At 41.8% G+C, this 22,213-nt stretch overlaps 1 protein-coding gene across 10 annotated transcripts in view; it reads right to left on the bottom strand.

Moving 5' to 3' along the window:
• Positions 1–21,026, bottom strand: part of LOC117358755 (galactosylgalactosylxylosylprotein 3-beta-glucuronosyltransferase 1-like) — a 97,133-nt gene extending 76,107 nt beyond the window's left edge. For all 10 annotated transcript variants that reach the window (XR_004539083.1, XR_004539082.1, XR_004539080.1 and 7 more), the window contains exon 1: positions 20,686–21,026. The gene's annotated coding sequence lies outside the window, so the exon portion shown is untranslated. The remainder of the gene's footprint in view (positions 1–20,685) is intronic.
• Between the last annotated feature and the right edge of the window lie 1,187 nt (positions 21,027–22,213).

The following is a 22,213-nucleotide window of genomic DNA, read 5'->3' on the forward strand; positions in this document are numbered from 1 at the left end:
ACAGTTTGAGGATTGAGACTTAATGACAGAATGATAGTAAAGACTTAATAACATCGGAAGATGTTTTGGACGGCAGTGTTTTGGTTTCTTGGGGGAAGGGGTGAGGGAGGTTAGGTAGATTGTATATATTTTTTGAACAGCAGTGTTTTGATTTCTTTACATGTGAAACCCACTTTAAATAAATAAAAGAACCGTCTTTTTATGATCATGACAGGCATAGCTATTCAATAGATCATGAGTAACTGGAAAAACCATGACAGAATAAGTTACACTTTTTTTTGTGTGTGTGTGTAATCATTTTTATTGAAGTCAAACAGAGGAACAAAGGGCATACAAAAAATACCGAATGTACTATATATATAGATATGAATGAATTAATGCGGAGTGTAGGGGATTTAGTGATGTATTTAATAAAGTTTGGAGCCCATTGACTAAATTTGTGGAATTATAATATTGTTTATTTATCTTATCTTCCTTTTGTTCATTTACCTTTACACATCCATGGGGGGAGGGGGGTTGGAGGGAGGGATATAAATATTGAGAGTGATACTTGGGTAACTTTAATTTCTTCATTTATATTATATATTATGTTATGTTACTATTAAAGGTAGGAAATCTGAAAATTTCGAATGATATATGTGTTACCTGTACAGCTAATAGTGCAATGTATATCTACTATAATTTAAAAATCAATAAAGATATATAAATTTTTCACCCTGATTTTCTCTCTGACACCTGCTACTCTATCTTATCTGTCTATAAGCTCCGTCTCTGCTTACACCTTTCTATTAAGATATTTCAATGTGTATTGTGTTTACATTGTAAGTAGCATACTATGACATAAGTATACTGTTATTTGAATATTTTTTTTACTGCTGTAATTGTCTATTGCCTATGTTTGGCTTATTCTTGCTGTGCTCCAATTTGTGTGAATTTCTTCAAAAAGGCAGTAAAAATAAATCTTAATAACAGCGCCTCATTTACAGGTGGAGGGGCATAATCGAAAGAAACATCTAAGTCCGTTTTTGTCTAAGTCGCAAGTCGTCCAAAGTTAGACAAAGCTTAGGACACATTTTAGAAAAATACGCCCAAACTATTTTTTTTTTTTTCCGAAAATCATCTAATTATACTTCCAGCAGTTTAATCGTCCAAGCTGCTAAATTGTCCATCTTTATAACCCATTTTCGTCCAAATATTCGTCCAAGTCAAAAATGCCTAGAATAAGCCCTATTGGATGTGGGAGGGGTCAGCAAAGTGATGGACTGGACACCCAGACATGGCATCTGAATAGTGGGGTACCTTACAGGACACTGCTGTGAACTTCACAAAAAGGGTGCCCCATAAACATCTCACTACAGCTCCCTTATAGGTCATGGTGATCCCCCCAAAACATACTATACCCACCTGTCTACAACCCCTTATGGCTGCAGGAGCCACTTATATGGCAGTACAAAAGGGTTTTAGGGTTTTTGGGGGGGGAGTGCAAATTTTCACCATGAATGCAGTGATTACAGTGGCTTATGGGCCTGGGTCCTCCTCTCCATGGATCCCTAACCCACCCCCATGACGACTTAAGCTGCCTCTGTGCAGCTCTACTAGGCTTTCCTATGGCAGGCTTCCAGGTGCTGATGTTCTGGAGGCAGATATTTAAAGTTGTGATTATTATTTTTATGGGGGTGGTGGAGGGGGGTCGGTGATTACTGGGGTAGTGTGTGTGGATCTGTACTATGTGTTTGCAGTGCTTATCTGGTCACTTTATATAGTTTTTTGTGACTTAGACCATGTTTTAAAGGCCTAAGTCACAATGTCCAAGTTCTGTCTAGGCTGTGTTGTAAAACTTTTGGTTATACATTCAGTACAACTAAGTCTAGCACGGCCCGTGTCCCGCCCAAATCCCACTCTCGACACTCCTCCTGAAATGCCCCATTAGCTCTGATCGTTCAGCGGCACTGGGAAGGCCTAGGTCGTTTATAAAAACACGTCCAAAACCTATTTCGATTATCGGCACTTGGACGTCTTTCATTTATGATCGTCCAAGTGCCGACTTAGGCCGGTTTTTGGACGTTTTTCACTTTTTGATGACATGTACATCGCATACGCAAGAGTCTGTCAATGTTATGAGTGTCTGTGTGCATAAAGATACAACCACCCAGACAAGCATCATTGTTTGACGTGAATGGTCTTTGAAAACTAACGGCAAGTAATTTTATTCTTATTTTTTATGCTGTAGTTATCCTAACTTGAGCAACAAAGCAATCAAGGATTTCTTCCCATTTGGATCTTGTCTTTGTGAACCTGGATTTTCAACTCTGACAGAAATTAAATTTAAAAAGTGAATGATTGCAGATGGTGTATGATGAAAATCGATTTTTAAAAAAAGGACTTATTTAAAGTTTATTTGAAATTTTCTATCCGGCCCATTAGACGAGTCATCTGGACGGCTTACAATCTCATAAACAAAGACAGAATGAAGTGGTGAAAGCGCAGTTAGAGAAGACATGACAAAAGTGGATAGGGGGATGAACTACAAATGTAAATAGGAAAAAAGGGAAGAGGGGATCACTCGTGGAGTTGGTGTCGTGGAGTTAGCCTCATGCTGCCCCGACTCGCCACCCTGCTCTCGCCCCGACTCTTTGCCCTGACTTGCTGCCCTGCACCCCGAATCTCCTGCCCTGCATCATAGGGCAAATTGCCAGGTAGATGGCTACTGAAGCAATATTTCATAAAGACACAAAGATGCCTGTGTGTCTTCTAAAATACTAGTTGTAAGTGGTAGAATCATACCTGGAATGCTTATGTCTTGTACCAAGTTAACTGTGTCTTTACTGGTCCATGGATTCTCTGATGATGAATAGCAAAACACTGGCTACTGTCATATTGGACCTGTTTTGATATGGACAGTCTGTTTGAAGTAGCAGTCTGCAAAAGCTAGGTGCAACATTACTTTATATAGTTTTCTTGACAGTTTCATATAAAAATCAACATTGTGACTAAAAGGAAGATTGTTTCACAGTTCTATCACTTAAGTAAATGGTGCATGAGCTGCTTTTTTAAGGCTTTGTCCTTCCATCTTAAAATATATGAAATGGTGATAATGCATTAATTTTCACTGGATTCTCATAAAACATAAAAACATGATGGCAGATAAAGGCCAAATGGCCCATCTAGTCTGCCCATCCACAGTAACCTTTATCTCTTTCTCTCTCTGAGAGATCCCATTTGCCTATCCCCGGCCCTTTTGAATTCAGACAGTCTCTGTCTCCACCACCTCTTCTGGGAGACTGTTCCATGCATCTACCACCCTTTCTGTAAAAAAGTATTCACTTAGATTACTCTGGAGCCTATCACCTGTTAACTTCATCCTATGCCCTTTCATTGCAGTTTCCTTTCAAATTAAAGAGACTCGACTCATGCGCATTTACATTACGTAGGTATTTAAATGTCTATTATATCTCCCCTCTCCCACATTTCCTCCAAAGTACCGGTATACAGATTGAGATCTTTAAGTCTGTTCCCATAAGCCTTATGATGAAGACCACATACCATTTTAGTAGCTTTCCTCTGGACCGACTCCATCCTTTTTCTATCTTTTTGAAAGTGCGGCCTCCAGAATTGTACACAATATACTAAATGAGGCCTCACCAAAGTCTTATACAAGGGCATCAATACCTCCTTTTTCCTACTAGCCATATCTCTCCCTATGCAACCTAGCATCCTTCTAGCTTTCACCTTTTCAACCTGTTTGGCCACCTTAAGATCATGTTTGTAGTATTTATACTGATTTTTTGATGACATTTGTCAATTTGTGAAATTATTGTAATTTCAAAGTCTCATACTTTTACTAAAAGCAGCACCACAAACAGCATAATTCTAAAGCAACATGCAACTTTACCCAAACAAAAGCTTACGAACTAGTCCACAAACACTCCCTATAAATGATGCCCACTTCAGGGTGTCTAAAATTGCATACAATCCTGAGATCCACATGCATATAAATTGTGACCCTTAGCAATTTTTTTTTTTTTTAAATAAATCTCTATTGAGTTTTCAAAGCTGCCAGAAATGCAATACAATATACATACAAATTATAATAATCATATATGCACTTATAATCAATTAGTATCCATACAACAATAACCCCCCCCCCAACCAACATTTTCATCAGGGAATGAAATAACACAAAAAATATACCCCCTCCCCATCTTCCCCGCCCCCCCCTAGATATGTGTGTATTATACCAATAGAAATGAAGATAAGACAACTATAACGAATCCACAAAAAACGTCAATGGGCCCCAAATTAATTTGAATATCTTAGAATGTCCCAGCATATCCGCATTCATCTTTTCATACTTATAACTTAAGCATAAATTTGCCCACCAAAAAGTAAAACTAAGGTGATCCCAATTTTTCCAATTACAGGTAACCATTTGCATGGCTATCCTGGTTATAATAAGGAAAAGCCGACATTTATATCTGTCCAATGGGGGTTTAAGATGCAATATCATCCCACATATGACTACCTCATATGTCAATGGAATTGATGACTCCAGTATGATATTAATCTGTCCCCATATTGACTTCCAAAAGTTGAGTATTAAAGGACAATAGAACAACAGATGATCCAGAGTCCCTATGTCTAGATGACAGTGCCAGCATCTATTAGATTTATAACTATCTAATTTTTGTAAATGAATAGGGATCCAGAAACATCTATGTCATTTTAAAAAACCATGTTTGTCTCATAGATGCCGACGCTGTACATCTCATCCTCCAAGTCCAAATTCGTGGCCATCGAGATGCAAAAATCTGCTGCTTTATCTCAATGCTCCAAATGTCTCTAAGACTAGTTTTTGGTTTTTTATTCAAGAATTCAGATATTAATTTATACCACTGGACAGCCTGATGTCCTAGGAAATCTGTCTGGAAGCATAGAACCTGCAAGCTATAATGATTTTTTAGATTTCGCCAATCAGGGAACCCCTTCTGAATGGCTTGCTTCAACTGCAATCACTTATAATTTTGAGACTTTTAAATACCGAATGATTGTTGCAGTCGTGAAAAAAAAATCAAGCATTTTCCCATTTGATAAAACATCATCTAGTGTACGTACACCTGCCTGCATCCAGTGCTTCCAGAAGATCCCAGACTCACCAATTTGAATCTTGGAATTTAGCCATAAGGATTGATAAGTGGATTTCTTTATTGGAATATCTGTTAAGTTGTTAATAAATTTCAAGGTTTTCCAGGTGTCAAATAAAATACTATTGTCCTTGCATATCTGGGTAACTTGATACTCAACACATGAAACAGTAATGGGGACATAAGTTGCCACTCTAAATACAACCAATCAGGGAGATCCAATACATACTCTGATGCAGTATATAAGCCTGATGGTACCTATAAAAGTTTGGGAAATTTACCCCACCCGTCGCAATTGGTTTTTGTAAAGATGCTAAAGCAATTCTCGCAGTTTTACCCAGCCAAATAAATTTAGTAAGAATACTATTTAATTTCTTATAAAAGGATCCCTGAAAATAACCAGGCAAAATCATCATCTTAACCGTTTGAATTCTCCCCCACCAAGACAGATGTAAAGGGTTCCATTGCTCACACATTTCTGTGACCTTCAGCAATAAAGATTTTCATTGTTTCTTCCAGCGTTTTTTGAATCCAAACACCTAAATATTTTATATCCTCTTCCTTCCAAAGAAAAGAGAATGTATAAAATAATCCTTTTGGACAGTGGAAGAACCTCCAATTTACTCCAATTTATTTTGTATCCAGAAAATTTCCCAAATCGGTCAATCAAATCTAATAAATGTGGAATGGTAGTTTCAGGATTCCTCAAATGAAGCAAAATATCATCTGCATAAGCAGAGACCTTATATTCCTGACCTGCATAAGGAATACCCTGAATCTTCTTTGCCTGTTGAATAGCCAATAGCAAGGGTTCCAGAACAATATCAAACAGCAAAGGAGATAATGGACACCCTTATCCAACTCCCTTCTCCAGACGAAAACGTTCTGAAAAAGTATTATTGATATATAATCTGGCAGAAGGGAAACTATACAAGGTTTGAATCATTTGTATGAATCCAGAACCAATACCAAACCAATCCATTGCTTGGTACATAAATGTCCATTCCACACGATTAAAGGACTTCTCTGCATCCAAAGATACAGAGAAGGCTGGATCTTCCATGGCTTTTGTTAACCTTAACTTGTGAAAAGCCAATCTGGTGTTATCTGAAGAATGTCTTTGAGCAACGAAACCCCATTTGGTGCATACCGATAATATAAGGGAGAGCTTTAGCCAAGCGCAGATCCAATAACTTAGCCAGAAGTTTTCCATCTCCATTAATCAAAGAAATAGGCCTGTAATTTGAAATCAACATGGGATCTTTATTTGGCTTAGGCAAAATAGTTAGAGATTCTGCCATAGTACCTGAAAAGCAACCTTTAGTTAGTTGAGCCTGATATAAATTTAAAAGATGAGGTAATAGGGTAATTTGGAATGATTTATAAAACTCTACAGTGAAACCATCACCACCTGGAGCGGATCCAACTCTAAAGGACTTCAACGCTGTTTGAAGTTCTATCAGTGATATAGGCGCCTCAAGTGGGTGTTCAAAAATGGCCACACAGATGTCCCTGCAGAGCAGAGTGGCAACCTAGTGGTCAGTGTGGTGGACTTTAAACAATGGGACCCATGTGCTAATCCCACCTCACTTCCATTTTATGTTATTGTGAGCCCTCCAGGAACAGATAAAAGCCTACTGTACCTAAAAGTAGACCACTACAATTGCTATCATGCTTGCAGGTATCTTATAAATTCAGGTATTTCTATGTTCCGGGATGGCTCATATATTTGTACAGAAATAAAAGAGTTATAGTGAGAGCTAAGGTTACCCCCGAGTCCTGATGTTCAAAATCCACTGCACTGACCACTAAACTACTTCTTACACTTTCTTGTTGCTCTGTTAGGAATGGCCATAATATCTGAAGCTGCCAGAGCCTGGTATTCACTGTCACTTTTACTTCTTGGGGGGGAGGAGAGGAGGTCAGTAACAACTGGGAGCCTTGCCTTCATCACTCCAGTATTCAGCTGCTTAATCAGCGCACCGTTTTATACTCTTGAAGTGATTTTATCTAGACCTATTTCAAACATCCTTTTTTTTGTCTCGGATGTTTTCTCCCGTTCCATTATTTCTGAAAGATGTTCTAATTTTGAGCCAACTTTTATCCCATCCAAAACACACCTCCAACATACCCCCTTGCTATTTGGATGAACTGTAGTATAAAACGTTTCAAAAATTGTAATTTGGTCATTTCTGGCAGATGGACTTTTTTGGCCATTTTGAGATGTCCATCTGCTTCAAAAATGAGCACCTTATAGTCCATTTTTTTATTCTAAGACAAGCAAATTGGAGTATAGTATCAGCATAGATCAAAAACTCTAATCCATTAAAGTATCTCAAACCAACCAAATTTTTTTTTTTTTTTTATTCTTTATTGATTTTTAATCAAAAACAGTGTCATACAAATGAAAGAACAAAAGATATTTCACATATTACACTATTATCTATACAGGTAACATAAACCAAATTTTTTAAAAAAGTAAAACCCAACAAGTCAATTCAACAAATATCATACAACTGAATAAAACCATAAACTATAAAACAAAGTGCCCCCATATAAACTCATAATAGCGTAAATGACCAAGTTTTAAGTGATTTGCTAACATTTACATAAACTGTAATATACCTAACTCCTTCTGGAAATAAACTATTACCTCAGTCCCTGAAGCCCAAACTGCAGTAATAAGATGGTGTCACATCTACCGGTAGTGTTTGGTTCCTACTTGTCTCATATCTATCTTGTGCTTTCATTCCTATAGTAAAGGCCTTCACTCATAAAATCAGTTGAAGCCAGGCTCTCTCTTTATGGTAGGTATAAAGTAGAAAAGTGCCTCCTCTCTACTACTTACATCTACCTTAAAGCAGCTAAAATCTGGAATGCTTTCCCATTTTTGATTAAATGTGAATTTAATGTAGATGTGTTTCAGAGAAAAGCAAAATCTTTAAGAACTAGATCCTATATTCTATAAACAATGCCTTAAGTTAACCCCCCTTTTATCAAGCTCTGCTAGAGGTTTTAGCGCCAATCGGCAAGATAAATGATCCAACGCTCATAGTTCTATGAGTGTCAGAGCATTTAACTCTGCAGGCTCGTGCTAAAAACCTCTAGTGCAACTTGATTATAAGAGTCCTTAATAGGTAAAGCCATTTAGAAATCATTTTTTAAAAATGTAGGCACCTACCGGCGCCTAGAAAACCGGTGCCTTCATTATATCTATGGAGGTGGCTTAGAACGCCTAAGGTCGAAGTAGGTATGGTTAACACTGGAAATTACCTTAGGCGTTTTAAGGTGCCTCTGTAGACACAATTCAGGTGACAAAAATGTAGGCCTTTAAAACCCTGGCCTATATTTCTGGTGCCTAGATTTGGCGAAAGCCGCGATTCTGTAAATGACGCCATTGTGCGACTGGCATGCAATTGGCAGCTGTTTTTAGGTGGACGCCGATAATGGCACTGTATACATAATCCAGCCTTAGATGTTTTAATTTTATTTATTTCTCCAACATTATTTTTGTTGGTTTAATCTTGCTGTAATCTGCAAAGAACTGAAAAGTTGATGCAGGCTAAAAATGTATTTATAATTAAGCAAATTATGGGTTACCATCATCAAACAGCAAAAAGAGAAATTCTTGCCTGTGTTGAAACAAACAAACAAAAAAAAGGCAAGAGAGATGTCCTTAAAACCAAAGTTACTTCCCAACTAGGATCCAAGTTTCACACATATTTCGTTCCTGATGGTTTTTTTTGTTGTTTTTTTTTTTTTGGAATATATTTTTATTAGTAGAAAGGGTACAACATGGCAACTGGCCATACAGAAAAGAAAGGCTCAGGTACAAAGAAGTAAGGATAATACAATAAAATATACAGCCTCAACCGCACTGCACCAAAGCCTTAGGGGGAACAGAAAATAATCAAGCAACAGCAAGAAGGGATCGACACCCCCCCCCCCCCCCCCGGAAAAAGACGCCAAAAAGTGAACACAAAGAGAAGGAAAAATACAGAATACAAACCCAGGCACCCCGCCAACCCTTTACATTTTGTAGTAGGAGAAATCACTCATGCAACCCCTACAACCCCAAAGTCAGACATACCAACAAACAAACACTTCACAATCAGAAACACACACCCCACTCAAACACCCCCCGACCCTCCCCTAGAACGTGTGACTAAGGGTAACTGCAGAAACACCTGCCAAAGTGCCAGATATGCCAACACCTCAGGATTAAGCGAGCATTTGTAATAGGTAAGCTCAAAGCGAGCCAATTCAGTCATCTGTCCCAACCAGCTCTCGAGAGGAATATCCCCAACCTGTGTCCAGTGATGCAATATAGTGCGTTTGACAGTCAAAAAAGTCAAGTATATAAAGCGCCGCTGGGGCACTGTAAGGCCCTGAGCCTCTAGTAAGGTCTGGTCCCCTAAAAGCAGCGTCTTATAATCCCATTCCACCTCCACCTGCAAGACCAATCGAAGCTGCACAAAGGACATGTTCCACAAAGTAAGGGTGGGACACTCCAGAAAGGAATGCAAAAGGGACCCCTGCGCCCCCTCGCATTTAATACATAAAGCAGTATCCCAAAGGCCCAACTGGACGCCCCTTGCCCTGGTAATATAAGCCCTGTGGAGAATCTTAAATTGGGTTTCCTGCCAAGCCGCGGACTTCACAAAGACCTTCAAAGTATGAAAAAGCTCCTGGAAGGCCTCCGGTGTGTAGTGAGCCGACAGATCACGATTCCAAGCGGCTCGTTGATAAAGGCGACCTGCAGAGCAAACAGAACCGGCCACCTTATACCAGACAGACAGGGAACCCCCCTCAGCAGGAATCCGAAATAAATACTCATCTAAGGGCCCACATAACCACCGAGCCCCATATAACTGCTGAAGGCTAGAGAAATAATGTCTGGCTTGCAAATAAGCAAAAAATTGAGTATTTGGGAGAGCCCAGTGTTCCCGGAAAGAGGCAAACGAAGAAAAAGAGGCCGTGTCTCCATCTATCATCTCATGAAGAGTAGAGGCCCCACGAGCAGCCCAATCAGCAAAAAGGCTACTCCTAAGGCCTGGTTGGAAATCGGGATTACCCGAGAGTTGAAGAAGCGGAGAAGCACTGGGGGTCCTACCCTGAGCCCGGCGCCACCATCTCCACGCCAAACAAAAAGGTCTCAAAAACTGAAATTTAGAAGACAACCCCCCTCCTCCCCTGGGAACCGAGGGAGAATGTAAAAGATTCAAGAAGGTATATGGGGGCACACCAAGCCGGCCACCAACCTGTGGGGTAGAACCGAGCAGAGCCCGATATCCCCTCATGCACAAAGCGGAGGAGAGCCGCCACATTGTAGAGTCTGACATCTGGGAGGCCTAAGCCACCCTGGCCTCCAGGAAGGGTCAACTTGGCATAGCTAATACGCGCTGAACGGCGGCACCACAAGAAGGCAATGAAAATGGAACGAAGTTTACCAATATCACGCTGAACAAGCCAGAGAGGCACTGTCTGTAACGGGTAAAGAAGCTTAGGCAGAAGAACCGTCTTAAGTAAAGCAGCCCTTCCAAATAACGACAAGGGAAGATCCTTCCACGCGCTGCAAAGCAGTCGAATTCTTTCTATGGCATCGAGTATATTGCGCTGATAGAGAACCTGCGGATCCGGATATAAATAAATGCCGAGGTACCTCATAGCGTTTTTCACCGGGGGTGTGGACAGACCCGCATGCCAAGGTTCCCAGGCGAGGCCCGACAGAGACAGCAACTCTGACTTATCACAATTCACCTGGAGGCCCGAGATGACGCCAAAATCCGTCACCAGGCGGAGAACTACCGGCAAGTGGAGCGGAGCCTGGTCCAGAAAAAGCAGGATATCGTCAGCAAACAACGTCCCACCTGTATCCCACAGAGCTCCCTACACTCGCGGATCTTTATGGCCAAAGGTTCCAAGGCTAAAACGAACAAAAGCGGAGAAAGGGGACATCCCTGAAGAATCCCCCGACATAAGTCAAAGGAAGTCGAGAGACCACCATTTATAATAAGGCGAGCCTGTGGATTAGCGTAGAGGCCCTCAATCCAGTATACGAAGCTCCCCGTCACACCATAGGCCGGGAGCACCCAAAATAAGTATTGCCACGATATACTGTCGAATGCCTTTTCCATATCAAGGCCAACGATTGCAGAAGTACCGCCGCCCCCCCTGCGATCATGCATCGCCGACAAGGCCTTGAGCAAGTTCATAGAAGCATAACGATGTGGCACAAACTCCACTTGATCTTCGCCTATAAGCTGCGGTAAAAACAAGTTTAATCGAGCCGCTAAAATGGAGGCCAGCAACTTGACATCCTGATTCAATAAGGATAGGTCTATAAGAGCCAACCTGGGTAGGGTCCTTCCCCGGCTTAGGAAGCAAAGTAATATGGGCCAAGTTGCTCCGAGGGCTCATCTCACTGAGGGAGAAGTAATGAAAAAGATCCCCCAGGGGCCGAACCAGGAGGTCAGATAAGAGTTTATAATACTTCGGGGCAAAACCATCGGGGCCAGGCGATTTAGCAAGATGCAACTTGTTGATCCCCAGGCGAATCTCGTCATCTGATATAGGCGCATTCAACTGTGCCACCTGAGTCGCCGAGAGCCGCGGAAGAGTGATATCCCGGAAAAAACGATCCCTCTCCTCATCAGTGAAGTTGTGTCGCGCATAAAGCGACCGATAAAACTCCACAAAGTGGTCCCAAATACGAGACTCCTGAGTAAAACACACACCCTGCTTATTTCTCACTAATCGAATAAGTTGTTTCTTCCGGAAAGGGCGAACCAAGGTCGCAAGGAGCTTGCCCGCCTTACTCCCCCACTGATAGAGTCTAAACTTCTGATAGTAGATGTTTTGCCGGGCCCTCTGATCCAGAAGTTCACTAATTTGAAGACGAATAGACTTAAGTTGCTGTAATTCATCCGGATCCAAACTGGTGGAATGTCGCCTGTGTAAAGCAGCCAGCTTCCCTGATGGAGACATAAGCGCCTCTCCCTGGCGCCGCCGCTTGGCTGAAAGGTACTGAATAATATGCCCCCGCATGACCGCCTTAGAAGCCTCCCAGTAAATTTCCGGGTCCCCCACCGATGCACGGTTATCCGATTCAAACTCAAGCCATTTAGCTCTAAGATAAAGGTGAAACTCCTTATCACCATAGAAGGCCGCAGGAAATCGCCAGGTGCGTTCCCCGGGTCGATCCGTGACCCCCAACGTAAGGAGCACCGCTGCGTGATCAGAAAGCGACGAGTCCTCGATAGTAACCGGGTCTACCCTAGAAAAGAGAGATGACGACACCAAAATATAATCCAGACGGGAATATAAGGTATGGGGATGAGAAAAAAACGTATATTCACGATCAAATGGGTGCAGAGTTCTCCACGTATAAACCAACCCCAAAGGACCACAAAGAAAGTTCACCCCCCTCTGGTCATAATTGCGAGGCTGCGGCTTGACAGGAGAACAATCCACCACAGGATCGGCCATGATATTAAGATCCCCACCAACTATCAGCTGGTACATAGGATATTGCATCAGAATACCCAAAAGCCCGGAAAAGAATTTGTGACAGTAAACATTAGGGGCATAGAGATTGCAAAAAAGGAAGTGGAATCCCCAAAGCTCACCCAAGAGAAGAACATAACGGCCCTCTTTATCTTGAATTATCTTATGAATAGTAAGGGGCAACTGTTTATGAACTAAAATGGCGACCCCGCATTGCCTGCCATTGAAGGCCGAGTAGCCCACTTCACCCACCCAGTCCCTACGCAGCTTTTCATGTTCAGAGGCAGTAAGGTGAGTTTCCTGCAGATAGGCAATGTCTACGTGACGCTGTTTAAGCCAATTAAGTATCTTCTTACGTTTTACTGGTGAGTGGATACCATCTACATTAAAAGTTGTCACATTCAAATTAACCATAACTACCCCTCAGAAAGAAGCACCAGAGCACCCAAAGGGCGAGCCAAGCAATACAAACTGGCGCCCGTGCCCCCCAGCTAGGCCCAGGACCAGAAGAAAACATGTGAAAGGCAAGCCAAAAAACAACAGTTCCCTCAGACACATTCCATTCCCAAAGGACACCCCCCCAGCACCCCTCCCATACACACAAACACCACCACACACACCCAAAACCACCCCCATCCAACCCCCCCTGCTCAAACACACTCCCCCCCTGCCCCTCAATCACACAATGCTCTCCCACCTGGTCCACAAACCACCCTACAACCCTATCTCCTCGGATAGCCCCAATGCCAGCCATACAGACTCACCCACTCCCCTGCGAGAGCCCCCACCCCATCCACCATATCCCCTGCCAGAGTAGCAAAGGAAAGTGACAAAAGAAAAAATAGAGTATCAATAGCAAACAACCGAAAAAAGTACAGTGCAGCAACTTAGAAAATGGGAAACAAAACATAAGGCACAGGTCAAAGCCTCAACTAATGGAAACCCAGAGGAGCCAATACACACAGCTCTACCCAGGGTCCACAACCAAGTGCATAAACCAGGACGTAGAATATGCAAGATAGTCCACGGTCTGAGCAAGCGCCGGGTGCGATAATAGTAGAGGTCATCCCCAGGGTATAGATGAAGAATAGAAGAAAAGCCAGACACCGGCCGCCAAGCCAGACTCAAAGACAGTGCAGTGCCCAGTCAGTGGCAAGCCCGGCGGCCTCCAAGACAAAAGTCCCCAGTCCAGATCTCCCAACCAGGCACAAAGAACAATCAGGCCCCCAGGAACGTCCCCCACCACCAAAGTCACAGAAGCAATCAGGCAGTCCAGTCCAGGCACCCGGCTCCAGAAACCCAGACCAACATCTCTCCAGCAAATGTCACTGCGTATTCAACCGGTCCAGATAAGCCCGGGCATCCCCAGCCGAGTGCAGCAAAACACTGGTCCCCTCATGCCAGACACGCAACTTAGCAGGGAACACCAATGCAAAGGAGATACCCTTGCGGTGCAACTCGGAGCAAAACGGGGACATCAAATTGCATTGTGCAGATACCCTCACTGAGTAATCGTTAAACAGCAAGATTTTCTGACCCTCATAGTCCAATGAGGGAACTTTGCGGTAGGCCCGCAGCAGCTCTTCCTTCTCCCTCCAGGAGCAGAAACGGGCTATGGCAATCCGGGGGTGCTGATCCGCTGGTGGACGAGCTCCCACACGATGCGCCCTCTTGCAGCCATATTTGGTTTCAGTGGAGGAGAGGCCCAGAGTCTCAGGCAGCCAGCGGCTGAAGATGAGATACAAATCTGCATCCTTAACAGACTCCGGTAAACCGACGAGACGCAGATTATTGCGACGGTTGCGGTTTTCATGCTCCTCCACCCGCTCCAGTAAAGTTTGTGTCTCCTTCTGGAGAGCAAGAATCTGCGCTGCCATGCCGTCGCTGCAGTCCTCCTGCGCCGATATGCGCTGCTCAGCCTCTGCGAGCCGGTGGCCCTGTGAGTCTAACTTTTCGTTCAACTCATCCACTGCCGACTGCAGTTTGTTTAAACTATCAGCCAGAGCCGCCGTAACTGATCTCGTTATCTCCTGGATCCATTCTCCAGCAGGCACCGTGAAGGAGGTAGAGGCCGCCGCCATTTTAACCAACGGTGATGATTTCGGGCGATCACGGAGTCCCCTCTGAGTCTTAGTTGGCATGCCCTGTGCCGCTGAAAAAACTCACTGCCCCATAGAGTCTGCTAGTGCGAACCGGATCGAGCCGAATGGGGTAAGAAAAAACAGTATAATTGTCAGATTTTAAAGAGGGTAAGGGGAGCTCCTCGAACACGCGTCTGGCTAGGCACACCACATCACGTGACCCCTCCATTCCTGATGTTTTTAACCCTGTTTTTAATTATTTGCGCTATTGTGATTTTTGATATTGATATATTTTTTAGTCGGTTTATGATATATAGTAAAAGGTTTTCTTCATTTATAGAATCTCCTTTTTAAGTGTTATATGTATATGTGTTATATCTTTTAGTGTCTCCTGATGAAGGCATAACTGTATGCCGAAACTTGGATCCTTGTTGGGACATAACTTTGTCAAAAAAATAAATTGATACCATTTGGTTTTAAGTACATCTCTCTTGCCTTTTTTTGGTTTGATCATCATCATCATCTAGGGTTCATGACATAAATAAAAAGAACACAATAAAACTAGTTTTAGATTTAGTGTGCAAGAGAATCTATTAATCCCATATAGCCATATCACCTTATTTCTCATGCACTTGTAATCAAGACTAATGAGAGCATCACACAGTCCTCCTATGTTTCCCATTCAGCAAGAATGAAAAAAGGAAATCAGATCTTAGGAGTAACAGAACATATTTCTAAACCTAAACTTGAAACAAACTGGTACTAGAGATGCAAAGTTGCTTTTCCTTCAACCATTCAAGCTGTGTGCTGCTCATAGTAACCCTTGGTTACCTGCTGCCAATTGAATGACCTCCCACTGGAGGTCAGGGGGATGCAAAACCAGTAACAGAGCTCAAGCCAGCATGAGATAAGAACAGAGGAGCCGTAGATAGAAAAGAGTGAAAGGGAATGCAGAGATTAACTAGGGACTAAGTAGTAAGCTAAGTTAAGTAGACCAGGCGGAAGGTGTGACCTAGTGGTTAGAGCTGCTGCCTCAGCATCCCGAGGTTGCGAGTTCTATTCCAGCCTGCTCCTTGTGACTCTGGGCAAGTCACTTAACACTCCATTGTCCCAGGTACCACAGTTAGATTGTGAGCCTGCTGAGACAGATAGGGGAAATACTTGAGTACCTTATTGCTATTCAATGAATTGTAAACTGCATGAAAAGGCTGTAAATCAAATTTTAAAAAAATCTGTTCCTTATCAGCCTCTTCAAATTTTTTTAAAAATGTATTTATAGTTTTATAAATATACATAAAGCAGTATATATATATATAAGGAAAAGGGAGATTTAACATATTAAATAAAAGAAGAAAAATAAAATCAAATGACCAATCTGGCCAACTAACATTAATTATAATACTAACAATCTCTCTAATAAAGCCCACATTATAGGAGAAGCAATTCAAAATCATAGGGTCTGATATATGCAGAAAATAAAGAAAATCATTAATGTAGTGTTACATCTTCCACTAAAAAATTAGGACCTTATTTCACTATGGGAGCACTGGAGAGTATTGCTCCTTTTGCCTCAAGAAAAAATTGTAGCTGTGAGGGATCAAAAAAATATGAATGTTGATCAAAAAAGACCAAACATTTACAAGGGTATCTGAGTTGAAATTTAGCCCCCAGAGAAAGTACAGATTGTCTCATTTCCAGGAACCCTTTCCTTCTGGATTGAGTTAATTTAGAGACATCTGGGAATATGGAGATCTTAGAATCCATAAAAGTCACTTCTTTAAGCCTAAAAAAACAGCCTAAGAAGTGCCTCTTTGTCTTTCAGAAAGACGAATGTCACCAGAAGTGTAGAATGTGAGATGACTTCGTCTTCTGAGGTTTCCAGAATTTTTGTTACATTCACAAGCCTCAGTTTTAGAAGCCTTCTTTGAAACTGGAAGGTAATAAATTTTATGTAAAGGAGGAAAACCAGTCTCAGGATATTTAAATGAGTCCTTTAAAAATTTATAAAATAAATCTTTAGGAGCCATTCATTGCTAGTGTCTTTGGGAAGATATGTATTCTCAAATTCAACATTTTAGCATAATTTTCTAAATTTTCTACCTTCCTAACTAGCAACAGTTTGTCCTCGATTAAAGTAGTCTGAGTTGATTGAATACCTTGAACCCGTTGGTCCAAGTGGTCCATCTTTTCCCCCTGTGACCTTATTTCCTCCTGCAAATAGTCAAATTCTTACATTTATCAGTCACATTCTCGCATTTATCAGAGGAAGAGTTCCTGCACACAATTTATATAAGGAGTCTAAGCACTCCAGATGGATTCCAAAGTGAATTCCATTGGCCTTACCAGTGGGGAGACTGATAAAGCTTGTCCTCCAACTTCTGACGCCAGCGTTGCCTTCTCCTATGATGGTATCTCTGCCCGAGAGACTTGGGTTGACGGTAAGCCCTCCAGCTCTATCGGGGAGGATCCTTCCTATCCCTTCTGAGCCGCCATAGTTTCCCTCTCTCGCAACTGTTGGGGAGGCACAGGTCTTTCAGGGCTGAGCGAGATCTCGCTCCCGAGCGCCGAGACTTCCCTCTGACTCAGCGTTGCCGGTTCGCCCCGAGGTGAAGATGTAAAGAAGATCCGAATCGTCTCCTGCCTTCCCGGGGTAAGCTCACTCTGACGGGCTGTAGCAGCTGCTCTTCCCCTTCTTTTAGGCATGACGTGTTAAACAGTAAACCCAATAATCGGGAGGAAACAATTTCAGCAGGAGAGCATATAGTGAGCATCCTCACTACACCGCAGCCATCTTCACCTCTTCATATTTTATTCCATGCTACAGGACCGTCTATAGAGGAAATGTAGTCCACTGATAAGGACTGGAGGAGCCTCCTCTGTTGGAAAAAATGTTCTTCTTGATTACAAGACCAATATTTATGTTATCTCTCTATTGAAGGGTATGCACTAAAGGCGAGTGTTTGATTCTATACTTATATATCAAGTAACAGTTATTTCTATCAGAACAGAATCAAATTATTTATCCTTTTGTAAAACAAAAATTTTTTTTTATTTGTTAAATATTGAATTTATGTAGGTTATTCCTTTTTTTTTTTTTTAGGAATTATGGCCCTCTTACTAAGCTGCGGTAGTGGTTTCTACAGCAGCCCAGAGTGCTAAATGTCCCAACACCACTCCGATGCCCCTTTTTACAAAACCATGCAAGAGGTTTTTAGCGCCGGCTGGCACGCTAAATGCTCTGCGCTGCTCCAACGCTCAAAGGAACTCTATGACTATCAGAGCAGCGCAGAGCATTCAGTGCGCTGGCTGACGCTAAAAACCTGTGTGGTTTTGTAAAAAGGGGGGTTAATTTGTAATTCCCAGTGATTGTACTGGTTTAGTTTACTTGGGATTAAGCAGTACTGTATTGTATAATAATATAAATAATTAAATATGAATAAATAATCAGTGTAAGTTATTTGTTAATCCCTGTTCTTTTGGGAGAACCCAATTAAGCAAAAATTACTTAAAATACTATTGTTTGGATTTTGGGTATCTACAGCCTTTTGTTGGTTTTGTGTTATCTGATTGTTGGGGTTGTAGATTTGTGAAAATGATTTATTTTATAAAATTCCATCTAGTAAGTAGCATCTACCTCTGTGATTATTGCGTCTTAAATAGGTATAGTTTAAACCTACTGCTCTACCCAGTCTAATGCCTCTTATTGGCTTCAGTTTGCTCGAGCAGGACACGTGGAAACTAGTGTTGATTGCTTGTCTTGGAGAGTAGAGAATGACATGGGGACAACATTTGGCTTGTGCAGATGAGGACAGAGCTTGCAGGGATGGGACAGGGACAGAACTCATGGGGGATGGGATGGAGATAGAGCCCATGGGGATGGGGACAAATTTATCCCCCTGTCAGCTATTTCTTTCAATATTTTGTGAATTCTTTACTGAATCAATCATTCTGGCAGAAGAAACACAGGCTGAATGAAGATCAAGCAGTACCACTGCAACTGACTTTTCAGTTATCTCTAGTAGGATATATCCATATATACCTCCTTACTAGAAATCACCCCATCCCTCACGTTAATCCTATATTGCCTCATAGTTGCCCCATACAGACTTAAAATACTAATACTACTTATTATTTCTATACTGCTACTACACATACATATTAAAAACATAGAATAATAATAATACACATATATATTAAAAACATAGAATAATAATAATACACATATATATTAAAAACATAGAATAATAATAATAATTTATTCTTATATACCGCCAAACCATTAGTTCAAGGCGGTTTACAGCAAGAAAGAGACAGTCCCTGCTCAAAAGAGCTTACAATCTAGTTAAGACAGACAAACTGGACAAGAAGGTGCATCTATACTCGGTGCACACCTGGGGGAATTACAGAGGGAATGATAAGATAAATATTGGTGCTTAACAGGTAGGGAATTACAGAGGGAATGATAGCTTTCCATTGCCCTTCCCTTATGTTATGTAAAGAATAAAGTTGGGCAAAGGGTTAATGTGAGGCTAGCCCTTTGCCCCTAAAATGCACCTACGACCTGGTTCACATTATCACTTGTGTATTTGGCAAACTAGGCGTTTCCACAGCTCATTCTATTTTCCCCTTTCTCCCAAAGTCTAGCTCAAGGGTGTCAAAGTCCCTCCTCGAGGGCCGCAATCCAGTTGGGTTTCCAGGATTTCCCCAATGAATATGCATGAGATCTATTAGCATATTTATTTATTTATTTTATTTCGATTTTTTAGCCCGTCCTCCTAAAAGAGCCTAGAACGGGTTACAATGAATATATTGGTGCATTAAAATTATAAGTAAGATAGGTACTTAGAAATTCCCTTACTGTCCCGAAGGCTCACAATCTAACTAAAGTACCAGGAAAAATGACAATCAGAAGAGTAATAAAGAAAGAAAATAGAGATAGAGGAGAAAAATAAGAAAATAAATATACTAATAAGATTACAATGATCTAAAGGAATTTGAAAGGTTAAAAAGAGGGGAGATAAGAATAGATGCAGAGGGAGAACCATTGAAGCAATAGAATTCTGGGGAAATTTAAATGAAATTTGAAAGATAAAACAAAACAAAATAAGTGGTAAAACAATAAGTAAGATTAAAAAATATATCATAAACTAAAAAGAAGTGAAAATAAAATCAAAACAGTCAAAACTGAAGTCCAGCTTGAACGGGCCCCCGAGCCAAATAGATCTCATGCATATTCATTGGGGAAATCCTGAAAACCCGACTGGATTGCGGCCCTCGAGGAGGGACTTTGACACCCCTGGTCTAGCTGGTCCCATTCCTGTAAAATATCTCTAGAGAAGTCTTTTCCTAGTTGCATTGAAGGATGTCACCCTCATAGACACACTTGGATGGCAAGTCAGAGCCTGAATGCCAGCATACTGCATACCCAAACTAATGAATGATTGATAAGACTAAAAAGCCCATGTCCAGACTTACAAATAATTCTTAGTGACAGCTGAAAATTTACCATTCCCAAGGAAATACCTCGGGAACCCCCCCCCCCCCCCCCACACACACACACACACAAATCATTTATTTCTAAATAGTATGTCTGCTATCCTGTGATCCAGAGCGTCCTGATAAAAGATTTTGATGAGAGCAAGGAGGGATCAAGCCAAAACCCTCTTCAAAACTTCTGTTAAAAGAATTGAACTAGATACGGATCCAACACTTCACTCCTTCACCATGGGTCTGGGGTACCAAATCAGATCTCAGAACAAGTTGGTACTGAAGATCCAAAGTTGCTTTTCCTGCTTTTCAGTGTAACCCTTGGATACTTGCTATCAATAGAACAACCCCCCCCTCCCCCCGAGGTAAGGGATGTAAGAAACAGTAACAGAGCTGAAGAGGACATGTGTGGTAAGTCCCTTCTCCCCCACAATTCTTTGCCACCAAAGAGGGAGGAAAACGCGTCTTACCTGGGAGAAAGTGCCTGCCTCATCGCCTAAGGGCAGGGAAGGGAGATGGGCGATGAGAGACAAAGAAAACTCGTCTGGATCGCTGGGACTGGAGCATCGCTCAGCCGAGAGTCTGTAGCCGGATCTTGCCCTGAAGACCACGGACAGGAAGCGGATCGCTTGCTGGAGCAGCCACAACGGAGGAGGGGTGAATAGAAGGTGGCCCCTTGCAGGCTTTGCTTTTTTCGGGACAAAAGCTATTGTTTCACCTTAAGGACAGTAACAATATCAAAATGCACATAAAAAACGGACAAGGAGAGAATCTGATCCGACTGGACGTGCAATTTCTCCTCTTCTGCTGAGAAAGGCGCTCACAGTGGGGAAGCGAATAGCGGTCCTTTGGATTTTATAACCGGTGAAGAGATGCTGGCAGCCAATCGGCACGCACTGTGGTTTTGATTGGTCAGAGGCCTACAGAGGAGGCGGGGCTATATGAGATGTACGGGACTAATAGGAAGACCCTGAACTGGCTGGATCTGCTTCTAGAGAGCGACGCAGGGATCTATCTGCATCCCCCGTCCCGTCCCCACGAGTTCTGTCCCTGTCCCTGCTCCAGCTCTGTTCTTCATCTGCACATGCCTCAAACAATTCTCTGCAAGTTCATTTATTTTTTGAAAATTTAATTTTAATAGCTAAGTATCAAATGCAGCCTTTTGAATCAAGTTATAACCCAAGCAAAATTAACCGCATCTTTTCCTTACACAATGAGCAACTAGGTTCCTGTGCCATGTCTCAACTAACTCAACTGGGATTTTGCATAGCACTTTACCAGATATAAGGACGGTTTTTACTAAATCTGGGTTTATCGCATTGTAATGCATTATTTTACTGTGTGCTAAGCCCAGATTTAACACGACACCCTTTGGGAAATCACACAAAATCTCTGATGATTACGTTCATGCGGATTGGACACGCCTGCATCTGGAGTCCATGAGTACTGTGCAAATGAGGTAAAATGTAAGCATTCTTACTGCATAGTAATATGGTATCGTGTATTTACTGTATAATATAATGGAAAAATAAATCTTAAAAAAAAATCACCCCCACAGGTGCTAATAGCTTGAAAGGCACTTCTCTCAGAAGCCACATAAGCAATACAAAGAAAGCAATCGCTCCATGCAGGGATCATGCCATTCTTAATTTTATCCAAGACTTATATGGGTAATATTCATGCAGTGTAGGGCTCTTTACTACTCCAGGACTTGTGTGAAGGATGGGATTCTTTCTTTTAATTAATACAGCAAATTCTACATGCTTGAGAAATGTGTCAGAAAGGAGAAACAAAGGAGGCAATTTTATACAAGAATATTTTCACATAAATGCCATTTTACACAAAGAGGGGTTTTAATAGCATTACCTCAGTGATTATGAGCCTAAATCGTGACTAAAATATACGTTTATATGACATGCATGTAGCCATCTTCAGGAGTGGAGTTTGGGTGGGGTTATAGGCAGAGCAGGGACTCCCTCTTGTGTTCTTAATGTACAG

Source organism: Geotrypetes seraphini, chromosome 4 (genome assembly GCF_902459505.1).
Source record: "Geotrypetes seraphini chromosome 4, aGeoSer1.1, whole genome shotgun sequence".
NCBI lineage: Eukaryota > Metazoa > Chordata > Amphibia > Gymnophiona > Dermophiidae > Geotrypetes > Geotrypetes seraphini.